The sequence below is a fragment of the Nomascus leucogenys genome, chromosome 17 (assembly GCF_006542625.1).
Source record: "Nomascus leucogenys isolate Asia chromosome 17, Asia_NLE_v1, whole genome shotgun sequence".
Taxonomy (NCBI): domain Eukaryota; kingdom Metazoa; phylum Chordata; class Mammalia; order Primates; family Hylobatidae; genus Nomascus; species Nomascus leucogenys.
The window spans coordinates 64,304,512-64,317,444 of record NC_044397.1 but is presented as its reverse complement, the minus strand read 5'-3'; positions in this window follow the sequence as shown (position 1 = coordinate 64,317,444).

Sequence of the window (12,933 nt, the reverse complement as noted above, 5' to 3'; positions counted from 1 at the left end):
CTGACCTCATGATCTGCCCGCCTCGGCCTCCCAAAGTGCTGGGATTACAGGCATGAGCCACTGCACCCGGCTGCACCAGGTTAATTTTTGTATTTTTCACAGAGACGGGATTTCACCATGCTGGCCTGGATAGTCTCAAACTCGTGACCTCAGGTGACCCGCCCACCTTGGCCTCCCAAAGAGCTGGAATTAGAGGTATGAGCCACCAGGCCCGGCCCCCTTAGATGTTTTCTAAGCATGGTTACCAAGAGACCCACAGAAAAAGAATATTGTCCCCCCACCCCTTCATGTAGTTAAGGTGACAAGATTGATCCACATAAACAATACATGCACAACTGAACTTGATGGTCCTATTTGAAAACGTGCCTCTGAAAAATACTTTGTATAAAATGTGAAGGTTAACTTTAAATAAAATACAAAAAATTAAAACTACAACTATCCATATGCTTAATAAATTGCATTTATTGAAAGGAAAATGCATGCAATTTTTTAAAAAAATCACATTCTTATATATACTAAACATATACTTTGATTAAGAAAATTAAAAATCTTGGCAGTTTTCAGTTGTATTAATAGGAGACCATCTAAAATGACTAACTACAAATTTGCCTTTCAGTTTTCTTTCTGATGTTTCTTTAAAAAGACAAACTAAAATACAGTAAAATGAAAATAACCTATAATTACATTACCTATATTTCATAAATAATATTCTTTTTCATGCTCTAAAATTTATAACTTTTAAAATGTGTTAGAAAATATCTCTATGATTTTGTAAATTAAATGAATATATTATGATTTATTTATTCAGTTGGATCAAGTTTTGCTATTTTACGTAAGTCTGCTCTGAACAATCTTGCCCTTACTGGCTGTTTATCTCTGATTGTATCCTCAGGAGACATCCTAAAACAGAATCACTGGGTCGAAAAGTATGAAATGTTTAAGGTTCTTGATGCTTATGACCTAATTGCCTTCTAGAAACGTTTAAACAATTTTCTTTCCCATTAACAGATTGCAACAGTGCCTGTTTCCTGTATTAACCATTGCAATTTTTTCCTTGCCCTGAGAATTGCCAAACCATGTCCTTTCATAGGACTTTGTTAGTAAATAAGTATTTTTCTTATCGAATTGGAAAAAAAGGTTTGCATATTAAGAATATTCATCTCCTGACATTTGTTGTAATTCTTTCTTGCAGTTTGATGTTTATTTTTCTGTTTTCCTAAGAAACCTAATGTACAGCTGAAGTAACCTACTAATAATTTCTTAGGTAATGACTTCCTCTATTTTATCTTCTTTTCGCTTTTTCTACTGCTTTTTAGAAAGTTTGTATCAAAATATCAGTTAATATTAAATATTTAATAAATAAAAACTAACTTCATTTCCTGCCAAACCATCAATTTAGTAAACGACTTATTGAACAACTCCATTGATGCGTTGGTCAATTTTTATGCCTGTGATATACTACTTGTATTATTATTGCACTAAAATATATTTTAATATCTTTTAGAGTATGCCTTAGCTGTTCAGCATTTTCTTCCATAAACTTCAGAACCACTTGTTAAAGTTCCAAGAACAAACTAAGAAAAATAGCTATGTCAAGAATTTGTGCAACTATCAAATCTATAAATTGTTGATCTATCTACCTACCTATCTAGTTTTTTGGCTATTTTTAATTAGAAGGCCTCTAGTGTTTTATTACCAAGGGTGACATTTAGAATAGATGTTTCTGATCATGATAAGGACACAGCTATCTATTTCTACTTAAGTCTTTTGTTTCTTTTAAAAAAATCACATATGGTGTTGGAGTCTATCCAATGCATTTTCAACATCTATTGGGATGATCATATGGTTTTCTCATTACTCTCTTATATGGACTCTCACTCTAGTTAAATTAATCTGTCTGCTCATTTTAAAATTTTATCATTTTGTATAAGTCACTTTGTTTTTACTTGATGCTCTTCTGTACTAGTCAGGATTTCTAGGTGCAAGTGACAGAAAACCAAAGTGCAATGAGCTTAAATAGACAAGGAAAGGTCAGTGATTACTTAACTGAAAAGCCCAGCCACAGGGCAGATCCAGGGACCCAAAGGATGCCATGAGGACTCAGTTTTGCGCTGTGTAGTTCCTGACACTTCACACTTTCATCCTCACAGATGCAAGTCCAGAGGGAATCAACCTTTTCCCCCTCTTTTTTATTTTTTGCCGATAGCTCTGACATAAGTCTTTGACAAAGAATTGATCATCTGCTCAGTCTTGTACCGATCACTGTGGCCAGCAGCCAGGCAAGCTGATTGACTGACAATGACTGACAACTAGGATACTTGTCCACACTGAGCCTGAGAGCAGACTACACTGAGGATGGGGGAAGGCATTTCCACAGGAAAAATCCAGGTGGTTTTACCAAAATAGCAAGGATGGATTCCAGGTAGACAAATTAGGCATCCACCATACACCCTTAATAGCTCAAAACCTCCCAGGATTGAAGAGCTGAAGTAATTGGTTTTCTTATTACCATGTTGCTTCTCCACACTCTCTGATCTTGGGCTTTCACCCCCTTTTACTGTGGTAATAATTCTCCACCATTACTATGAAATGAAGGATCCTAAAACCTGTCAGCTCTTTCTGTTTTTAGCCTGAGTTGCTTCCCTGGCTCAGGGCTGGCTTGGCATTTCTCTTCCTAGAAGACCTCCACTGCAACTGGATCATTAGATCCTTAGTGTTCTGTTGTTCACAACACAGGCTGTTGTGATGAGACCAGCATGGCATGGTCTCTCTGTCTTCCTCACTGTGTGTTGCTTCCATGGACAAGAACCTATGTTTTCCTCAGGCTGAGGATCCAATTACTGATCTCAATACAGGCACAATGGACCTAGGAAAAGAAAGAAGTTACACTGCTTCCCAAGCTTTATGAAATCATTTCCACTGTGGGTCCTGATTAATGATTCTGATTTTCTTGTTGGGATGGTAAGTTGCATCTCTCCCTTTGGTATTCCCCCAAAGAGAACTAGAAGTGAAAGAAATGTCTCACAGCTCAAAATGCTAAGCGCTTTTACATTAGTAAGAGCCTCTCTCCAAGGACATTCACCTCAAAAGGTCTCTACCTCACTCAATCATTACCTGTTTAGTGTATTTCAGAGGATAAAAAGGGAGACCTATCCAAGGCTGAATGGAAACCACTTTTGACCACCTGTAAGACATGAAAACGTCAATTAGATGTAAATATGTTGCATCTTCCTACCTCATAGAAGTGTTGCAAAAATTAGAAATTAAGATTTATAAACCTAATAGCCTTTTTTGATAGATAGATAATAGATGATAGATGATAGATAGATGATAGATAGATAGATAATGTCTGACACACCTGGGAGCATATTAAAAGTTAAAACTGCCCTTTGAAAGAAATGGGATTGTAATTGACAGCTATGTTGACCCATGAAGGGTTCACCAGTGTAATGGCAGTAAGGAGAATGCTGCTTTGTGTGGCTTTAGGGAGAGTCCAGGCCAGCTGCTCAGAAGCAGTTTAATGCCTTCAGGCTGTGGGTGGGGAAGGCGGGAGGAAAGGGTTGGTGGAGTAACCCAGGTAAATTTGCCAAGGTTCCCAGCAGGGTTTGTCTGCTCAGGCTGAGACTGCCTCGATCCGGTGCTTTCAAACCAATGCTGAGCAGTACGATTGCTTCCTTGTTTGTCTTGCACTGAAACCAGGAGAGGGATTTGGTAGCTCTCACCAGCTAGGAAACTAGTATAAACATTCTTTACTTACTTGGTTTCTCCTCTCTCTTTCATCTTTTGTCTCTGCTTTCTTTTTCCTGAAGGCTTGTTATACCTCATCAAATCACCACACCCACCAGTATGAATTTAGGGTTGTAGGCAAAACACAGTTACCATGTTGGGCCCTGTGAAGGTTCACTACTGGTGTCTCCTACTGTAAAAGGCACAGTGGTGGAAAATGAGCATCACCTGATACCAAGCTCCACCTGCAGAAAAGAACAACCTGAGTTGATGCCACACTGTTGTGAACTTGCTTGTCTTGCTGTGTCTTGCAACTAGAGTATGTATATTTATCTTCTGTTGATGGGAAAATGCAATGTCATTCTTTTCCATAAGTCAAAAATCTTTGGACATTTGGCCTAGGATGTTGAGCACCTTAAAAGATAGTTAGAGCTATATTATTACCCAGTCGCCCAATCTAATTATTATTTATGTTTTTAATCACACGTTCAAACCAATAGACATCATAATTGTTATTGTACTCTCTGAGGTAAGGAATGCTAAAGGAATACGGCCTAAGGACAATGTTAGCCCAAGCCATCTTAACTCTGCAACTGTTGGGCTTTTGTCCACCATCATTCCTCTGTCTATCCTCACTGAAAATTGTGAGTTCAGTGTCTGTAGATCCCTGGATCTCATCTGACATAACACCCTGCACTACTCTTTCCCATCTCACTTTCTATAATATGAGAATATCAAGATAACAACCATGCCAAGTCTTCTCCAATACCTGAAATGTATTTGGCTACTAGATGCCCTCAGATGCTTTGAGGTATTCGGTGTCATTGGCACAAGAAATTTGAACTGATATGGAAATGGGCCATGGATTCCCTGTTCTTTTCTTATGAAAATTCCTAAACACAGATGTTGTGATACAGAGTATTAAAATCACCTATTGCCCTGAATGACAGTGTTTGATTAAAAGGACATTGAAGTTGGTCATCTTGAATCTATAACATTCAGGAAATCAACCAATCAGTCAATAAGGGGTAGGAGCCGAATACCATTCTCATTGATAACCCTGCCCTTGCATTATTCCAAGAAGTGAACACAGCCGGGATTCTTTACCTGTAAGGGGTGGTCCCCTAGGAAATCATAAAATAATCTCAAAGATGTGGTTTGGACAAAAACATATTCAGTAATACAATATCATTTTATATTGGAAAAGTATCAGTTGAGCAACACAAATTTAAGAAAGTAAAATTGGTCAAAGTTATCTGATCTAGTAGTGGTATCCGGAAGGTACAAGGATTCTCAGCCTGTGGCCTGGTAGAGTCCCAGTGAAGGGGATGTTTGTATGAGAGACAGACTGAGCCAGGAAGACAAAGTGAGACAGAGAGAGAAGAGTCTGTATGGATTTTAAAAGATGCTAAAAAGCTAGAAACTTCTGTTTTCTTCTTTGAGTTGTTAACCTTTCTGGAACTGACAATGATAAAGTCCATGTGTTGAGATATGTCTCTGGGAAAGGACATGTATCTACTGCTTGTGTATCGGTATGTGTTTTCTACAGGCATAAGTGGCTTATTTTACCATGACAGTGTTGCAGGGCAAATTACTGTTCTAGGATTATTTATACACAGTGGTTTGAACCTGATGGTTTCTTTTTCTTGTTTGGGTGATGGACCCTTGGATATCAAATTTCCTCTGTCTGTACTGCTGTCCCATGAAACTACTTGATTCTAGTGAACAGGAACACAGAGCTTGGCAGTCCTTGATGAAGCGTATTTATGAGTTAAGCCCCAATGAATCCAAAACATATGGATTAAATTTCCCTTGAAATATCTAAATTAAAGGTGGAAAGCGCTGTGAAGAATGCACTGGGGACCTGCTTGCTGCTCCTCAGGCCAGTTTTAAAGTTTGAGCTATTTTCTCCCACTCAAAAGAGCTTCAGGTTTGCCCATGCTGTCCAGTACTTGAAGGTCCCACCCTGGCTCTTTCATGGCAACTGCTATTCCCGAGCAGGCAGACCTTGATATCCCAACAGCGACCTCACGTAAGTCCAGAGGGTCATGCCTCAGGCTGAAAAGGCAATGTTTTATTGAGTGATTCAGCTTAATGTCTCTTCCGGGTCCCTGCCTCATCCAAACCTTAAACACAATTAATGGTAAATGTACAGGAATAAAAGAAGCCAGGAAGCCCTCCAAAAAGCATTTAGAGGCACAGCAAGAATGACATGGACTCTTTCTCCCACAAGCCAAAGTCACAGTGAATGTAGCTCAGTACTTAAAAAAAAAAAAAGGATAAATAAAACAAAACAAAAGCTATCCAGTCATTGGAGTTCCTTCATTTACAGAGAAAGTAAATTACTGTAACTTCCCAAATAATTACACGATACTGAACTTTATCCCATAATCTTGACTTATTTTTTGCATTCGCCATCCTGAATTGTAATAGTTATAACTTCAAATAAAGGTGCCTTAAATATCTAATAAAATTTTATCCTCTCTCTCTCTGCTTTATACATACAAGGTGTATTTCATCCAATGGTTTGATCTCAAACCATTATTAATATGATGATGGTTACTTTTTAAATTGCCACAACTTTTACACATAATCTATTGGACTGCCTAGGCTTGACAGAAAATTCTTCTTGTATATTTTCTTATAATTACAATAATTGGCCTAGTTTGTCTTTTTTCCCTTACAAGATTGCAATAATTTTCCCTCTGGTCTTTTGCCTCCACCAGAATATTCCAGTGAAGTTCAGGTCTGTCTACAAATGAGCTGAATTTAGAAATTGATATCAGTAATTTGCTCTATAGGTGACCAAACAAAGAGATTGATTATATTTTCACTGGAAAGAGTTTAATTTTCCTTAGATTAATGCCTTCTTTATTGAGGCCAGTGGGACTTCAGAATTCACTGTTCTCAAAATTTGACCACATGCACGTTTGTCATAATTTCAGGTTGCAATGGTGTCTTTGGAATCAAGTAAAACTATTGATAAAAACTTTTCTTGGTCACCAAAAATGCTCTTTCTTGTTAATTCTTTGTCCATCGGATTGCAACTGTCCAGAGGCAAGTGACTATAATTTTAACAGACCTGAAGGAAAATAGATTTCTCCCACTTACCTAAGGAAATGAGATGAAAATGCTTGCACTTAGTGACATTTTTAAATCCATTACAAAATACATTACATTTTATTCCTTTATTATTAGTACTCATCACAAAGAAATGTCCTCGCCAAAATAAACCCGTGCCAAGTAATTTCCCGTTTTTAGACATTATAAAGTTGTCATTGTTTTACTATTTTTCAAAATATTAACTCTAATCTTGACCCTCAAAATCTTTGTGGATCTACATACGTGAATTTGGAGAAGTGAATTTTTAATAAACTGATATTGTGGAGAAAATAAATTTAGAAAATTTAGATCTAATGACATGTTTTGTGGCCAGAACTATCTGATATCATTTGCATCAACAAATGAGCAAGGTAATAGCTCATTGTTCCCTTCTTTATGTAATCATTACCTTTCTGTCTAGATTTTATCCTGGCCAAACTTGCATAGGGGAAAAATTATGAAATCATTGGAACAGATGACGCCATTGTGATGTATTCTCAATGACCCTCAAGTAACAGTTCAGACTTTGGTTTAGAACAAAGCAATACCTCTCCTGAGTCTATGAACTTCCCCAGAGAAGCTGAGTGTTTTAATAAGAAGAGGTCATCCCAAATAGAGATGCAAAATGTCTGATGACTGTTTTAGGGTGTATCTACTCTGTGCAGATATTTCCTCCATCCTGTCATCATCCTCTGGACTCTCTGGGCCAGACCTCCCTGTGCCTTGATCCCCCGGCTCTCCCACAGGCTTTAAATCTGGCTCTCTAACTGGAGGGAGCAGTGGGAATCTCCGTTAAGTATTAAAGACTCGACATCTGGCTTTTCTTCCATGCTTCTTGAATCTGGTGATTTGAAGCCAACTTTTAGTGGCAACCCATTCTCAGAGAGAGAACTGTTATTTCACTGTTTCTCCTTGTCACACACTGAGCCTTAATTTTTTAGAAAGAAGAGGCAAGATAGAAGTCAATTATTATTATCATTATTATTGTTATTTTTAGACAGAGTTTTTTGCTCTTTGTTACCCAGGCTGGAGTGCAGTGGCGCCATATCAGCTCACTGCGTCATTTGCCTCCTGGGTTCAAGTGATTCTCCTGCCTCAGCCTCCCATGTAGCTGAGATTACAAGTGCCTGCCACCATGCCCAGCTAATTTTTGTATTTTTAGCAGAAATGGGGTTTCACCATGTTGGCCAGGCTGGCTAGAACTCCTGACCTTAGGTGATCCGCCTGCCTTGGCCTCCTAAAGTGCTGGGATTACAGGAAGTCAATTATTTTAAAACAACAAAAGGGCTACTATCTTGTTCATTTGTACACGTAAAAGTGATTCTGAAGACCAGTGAAGGCTGCATTTATACATCCTGCCTTTGTTCCAGGTGCATAGCATGCATACATGTATTTGTTATTTTTTTCACACTGATACTACAAAACGTCCTTATTTTGATCACATTTTGAAAGATTCATTTTGTTTAAAGCAATAAATTTCATGAACAAAATCAACTCTATCAAATGAAGAGCAGTAATATGTAGTAAAACAACAGACTAAAGGGTTTTTTGTTTCTTTCAATTTTTACACCTACTTCTTAAGACTGTACTATGACCCAAATAGCCATATGTGATTCATGTGTGGACTTTCATGACATTGTACACATAGCAGAACAAATATGTATGGTTCAAACATTGACAGAAGATACAAAGTTTCTATCCTGGCCAGTTTGGCTGTCTTCGTAAAGATTCAGCGAGTTTCTTAAAACAGATGGATGAAGTCAACTGCCCAAGTTCTGTGTCATTAAAGTTAACTACTGTTGAGCTGTTTTTAGTCTCTCATATCCTTCAGACAGAACCTAATGAACAAATCCAATCAAATACAGTAGCCTTAAGTCTGAATCACTGTGGCCAGATGGACAAGCACTAAGTATTTCATTACTGAGAGTAATTGCAGTAAACAAGGATGGAGGGTTCTTGACTCCTCTGCGAAGCATTATAGAACAATAAAAAGAATTTAGAGAGATGTGGATTAAAAGTCTGTCTGTATGCCTTATTAGCTCTGTTGAAACTGCCTTTGCAAAAGTTAAAACAGTGAGAAAATTATGACAGCGAAAGAGATCTGACCTAACCAAATCCATCTTGCCTTTAATCTCCAAACTGCCCTTGGTCGTTCCAAGGTCATTCCAAGTCTTAAGGGTAGGCCAAGCTAACTTTGGGAGAAATTTAGTTTATAGTTTAAATGATAATGGCCCTTCCCTTCCCCAAACTAAACCACCTTTGTAAAACTAATGAAAGGCCATCAGGTTAGGAGGATGAGGGGGCCTGAATTCTGCTAAGATGATAGGCATAATTAAATGATTACCAGCCATTATTCCAGCGGTGACAAGATTTGTAACTTCCCCAATTACTCTAGTAAATAACCTAAGATTGGCCTTTTGAGATGCCCTTTCAGCCCTTCGCATTTCTGATGACTGGATGGCCACATGGGGACCAGCTACTCGTCTGTGGCCCCCACCTAGAAACAGACTCAGCACTCAAGGACCATTTTCCACACCCCTATCACTGCATCCACCAGCCTATTGGCAGCACTCATTCTTTAGCCGCCTGTCAGCCAAACTATCCTCGAAAAACTCTAGCCTCTGAAATTTCAGGGAGGCTGATTTGAGTAATAATAAAACTCCAGTTACCTGTGTAGCCAGCTCTTAAACTCTTCTCAATTGCAATTTTTCTTTTTTTTTTTTTTTTGAGACAGAGTCTCACTGTCGCCCAGGCTGGAGTGCAGTGGCGCGATCTCAGCTCACTGCAGGCTCCGCCCCCCAGGGTTCACGCCATTCTCCTGCCTCAGCCTCCTGAGTAGCTGGGACTACAGACGCCCGCCACCTTGCCTGGCCAAATTTTTGTATTTTTAGTAGAGACGGGGTTTTACTGTGTTAGCCAGGATGGTCTCAATCTCCTGACCTCGTGATCCACCTGCCTCGGCCTCCCAAAGTGCTGGGATTACAGGCGTGAGCCACTGCCTCCGGCCATTGCAATTTTTCTATATTGAAAAATTGGCTCTATCTGAGCAGTGATCAAGAAAAAACCCACTGGACAGTTACACTGTGATCTGCAGTAAGTTCTACTACTTCTCTAAGCCTCTGTTTCCGTACTTCTCAAATGGGGATCAGGATACCTCCTTTCAAAGTTGCCATCATGATAAAATGAGACAAGGTGTATAAAGAGATTGACCCAAAGGAGGCCCCAATACATGTTGATTAAACTTCTCAGCATTGCTGGACTAATTTCAAATGCTTCTACCAATATGAGGTACAGAGCTCAAGGAAAGATACAAAATGCTGTTGTCACAGAAAGTGTTTGATTTTCTCAATTTCACCAGGTACCCAAGATTATTTAGGGCCATGTTTGTAGGTCTTGTCTGCTTTGATAGAGCCAGGAACTAACATTTCTAGGTTTTCAGCTCCTCACAGAGCTCAAAAACTTGCTAAAGAGAACTGGAATCAGAAGAATTTGTTGCAAATGTTTAAACATATCTCGTAAATACATAATTGTACTCTTAACAGATAAGTATGTTTGATCTAAATATGTGTACTTCAAGGTAGAGTAGTAGGTACCAATTGGTAGCTTTTCCTAATGTCTAAAATGCAATCCTAAAATAATATACAGTCAATGAACTATTGTTTTCCCCATAGAATAATTCCAATTCAAACTGAGTTTCACAGTCCCTTGAAAGGCTTGTGTGAACTTAAAGTAGTCAGAATCATTTAACCTGAAGTCCCTTTACTTCCTCCACTTAACTCAGCCCTATTTGGAGTAAATGAAGAATGGTAAGAAAAACAGTCATCCAATTCTATATTACACACCCAGTAACATTATAAATATCATATCTTCATTTTTCTTTGACCAGTATCATTCAAAAAGGGGCGGGGGGGGAGCTGCAGGAGATTTCAGGAAATGTGGTAGAGAGTAAAAGGATTGCATAGTATCTATTTCCTAAAATCAAACAAACTCAGAGTAAGTATACATCATCAGAGACCCACACACAAACATCTTGCAGAAAAAAAGGCAAAACTTTAAGGCCATAAACTAAAAAGTAATGAATGACAGTAGGGAAAGACAGAGAATTAATTTTGAGTATTGGTGTGAATTTTCAACCTGACCTTCAGAATCAACCTTGGGAAAAAAAAGTGGAAAAATCTAGAACAAAACTCCATTAATACCCCCTAACTGAGGGACACTTAGACAGAGGAAGTATGTATAGGTTCTTGGGCAGGAGATGGGGAGGAAAAGAAAATCTCTGAAAATTGGAAGCCTCCCTTCAATACTGCAAAGCCTCACCTGAGGTCAAACAAATGAAAAACTGGGCAAGACTTCCACCTGGAAAATTGGAGTCACCTTAGTGTCTCCACCAATAAATAGGTAATCTCCACCAATAAACTCAGGCACTTAGCTGAATGGAAGACAGGAGAAAATAACCCAAAAATCCGGGATTGTATTCTGAGGCCCGGTAGAAAAGGCACACAGAGCAGCCCAGTTAAACAAAGAGCAGCACCGGCTACTTCTAAATGAGAAGTTGGGGCCCTCAGCCATGGGATTTACTGATCTTTGCCCTACACTTGCTAGGAGGGGACTAGGACAGATGCTTGAGAGCTGAGGGTGAAGCAGGGGAAGGGATAATTGCTAATGATGAGGTTCTGAGGATCCTTCCTGAATGGGCATGGGAGGAAAGAACTTCTGTCTCTGAAGGTAACCCAAACCAGATGAAGAGGTACCCAGGAGAAGTAAACTCCAGCACACACGCCCTTAACCAAGTTGTCAAAGGCAGAGCCAAGATCAGGCCCTCCAAGCACAACTGCGTATTGAGGTACAAAAGTGCTCCCTGCTCTCACTCTTTCCAAGCTCTTAAAGAAAAGTAGAAAATTACAAGAAAACACACATATTCTGACTTCATACTGAAGTTCTAAGGCGGAAGACAAGAAAAGGTGACACAAATGTCCAAGATAATTCATTAGAACAAAGATTTAATAGACTCTTAAGATTTTGTTAAAAAATATTATGGTAACTAGTTGCATAATGTCTGTATCTATGTTATGGTAAGAAGTAATGCACAGGCAAGTATTTAATAAAAAGCTCTTGGAGGGAGAACAAAAAAAGCATTTGTAGCATTTGCTAATTTCCATGGTATAAATAACCCCACCATAGCCAATTAGGAAATTAGAAAGAGGTGCAAACATTTGACTCTCATGAACCAGCTCCAGCACACCAACTCATGGTAGCTTGCAAAAATTCCACTGTGATAATGATGGAGAAGAGAAGAGCATGCCTAAGGCAGATCATGCTTACATTTCATAAGGCAATATAAGCCAGGAAATCCCCTGCAGTGGGCGTTTTTCTTTCTATAACTTAAACAGATTTTTTTTTTTTTTAAAGAAAGGCATCAAGAACAAAACTTTAAAACAAAAAAGAATGAATTTCAAAGCTAAGGAAATAAATTCTGGATCAAAATAAAATAATTACAGAATAACTAAATTAGGCTGGGCACAGTGGCTAATGCTTATATTCCTAGCACTTTAATAGGTCAAGGCAGGAGGATTGCTTGAGGACAGGAGTTGGAGACCAGCCTGGGCAACATAGCAAAACCCCGTCTCTACAAAAAAATAAAAACTAAATTAAAAAGAAGAAGTAAAGAATAACTAAATTAGAAATATCAAGAACCAAATTGACAACATCAGAAATTGGCAGCCATAAAAAAGGCTTTATGTCAATTAAAGAATGCAGAAAAAAATAGATTAAAATAATTTTAGAAATAAATGATTATCTCATATAAAAATAATTGATACATCTGATTTGAAAACCCACCAAATGGCAAAGAAAATACACTCTATGGATCAATTTTATTTATAAATATGAATTTAAAGATCTTAAAAACGTCAAAATTCAGCAGCATCTTGAAAGAAAAATACAAAATAATCTGATAGGTTTTCCTCAGAAACCCAAAGATGATTTGTGATTAACAAATCATGTAATTCATCATATAAATAGGTCAAAAAATTAAAAACATATTCATTTCAAATATATCAAAACATAATTTAATAAAATTCAACAACCATTGCTAATTTGATTTTT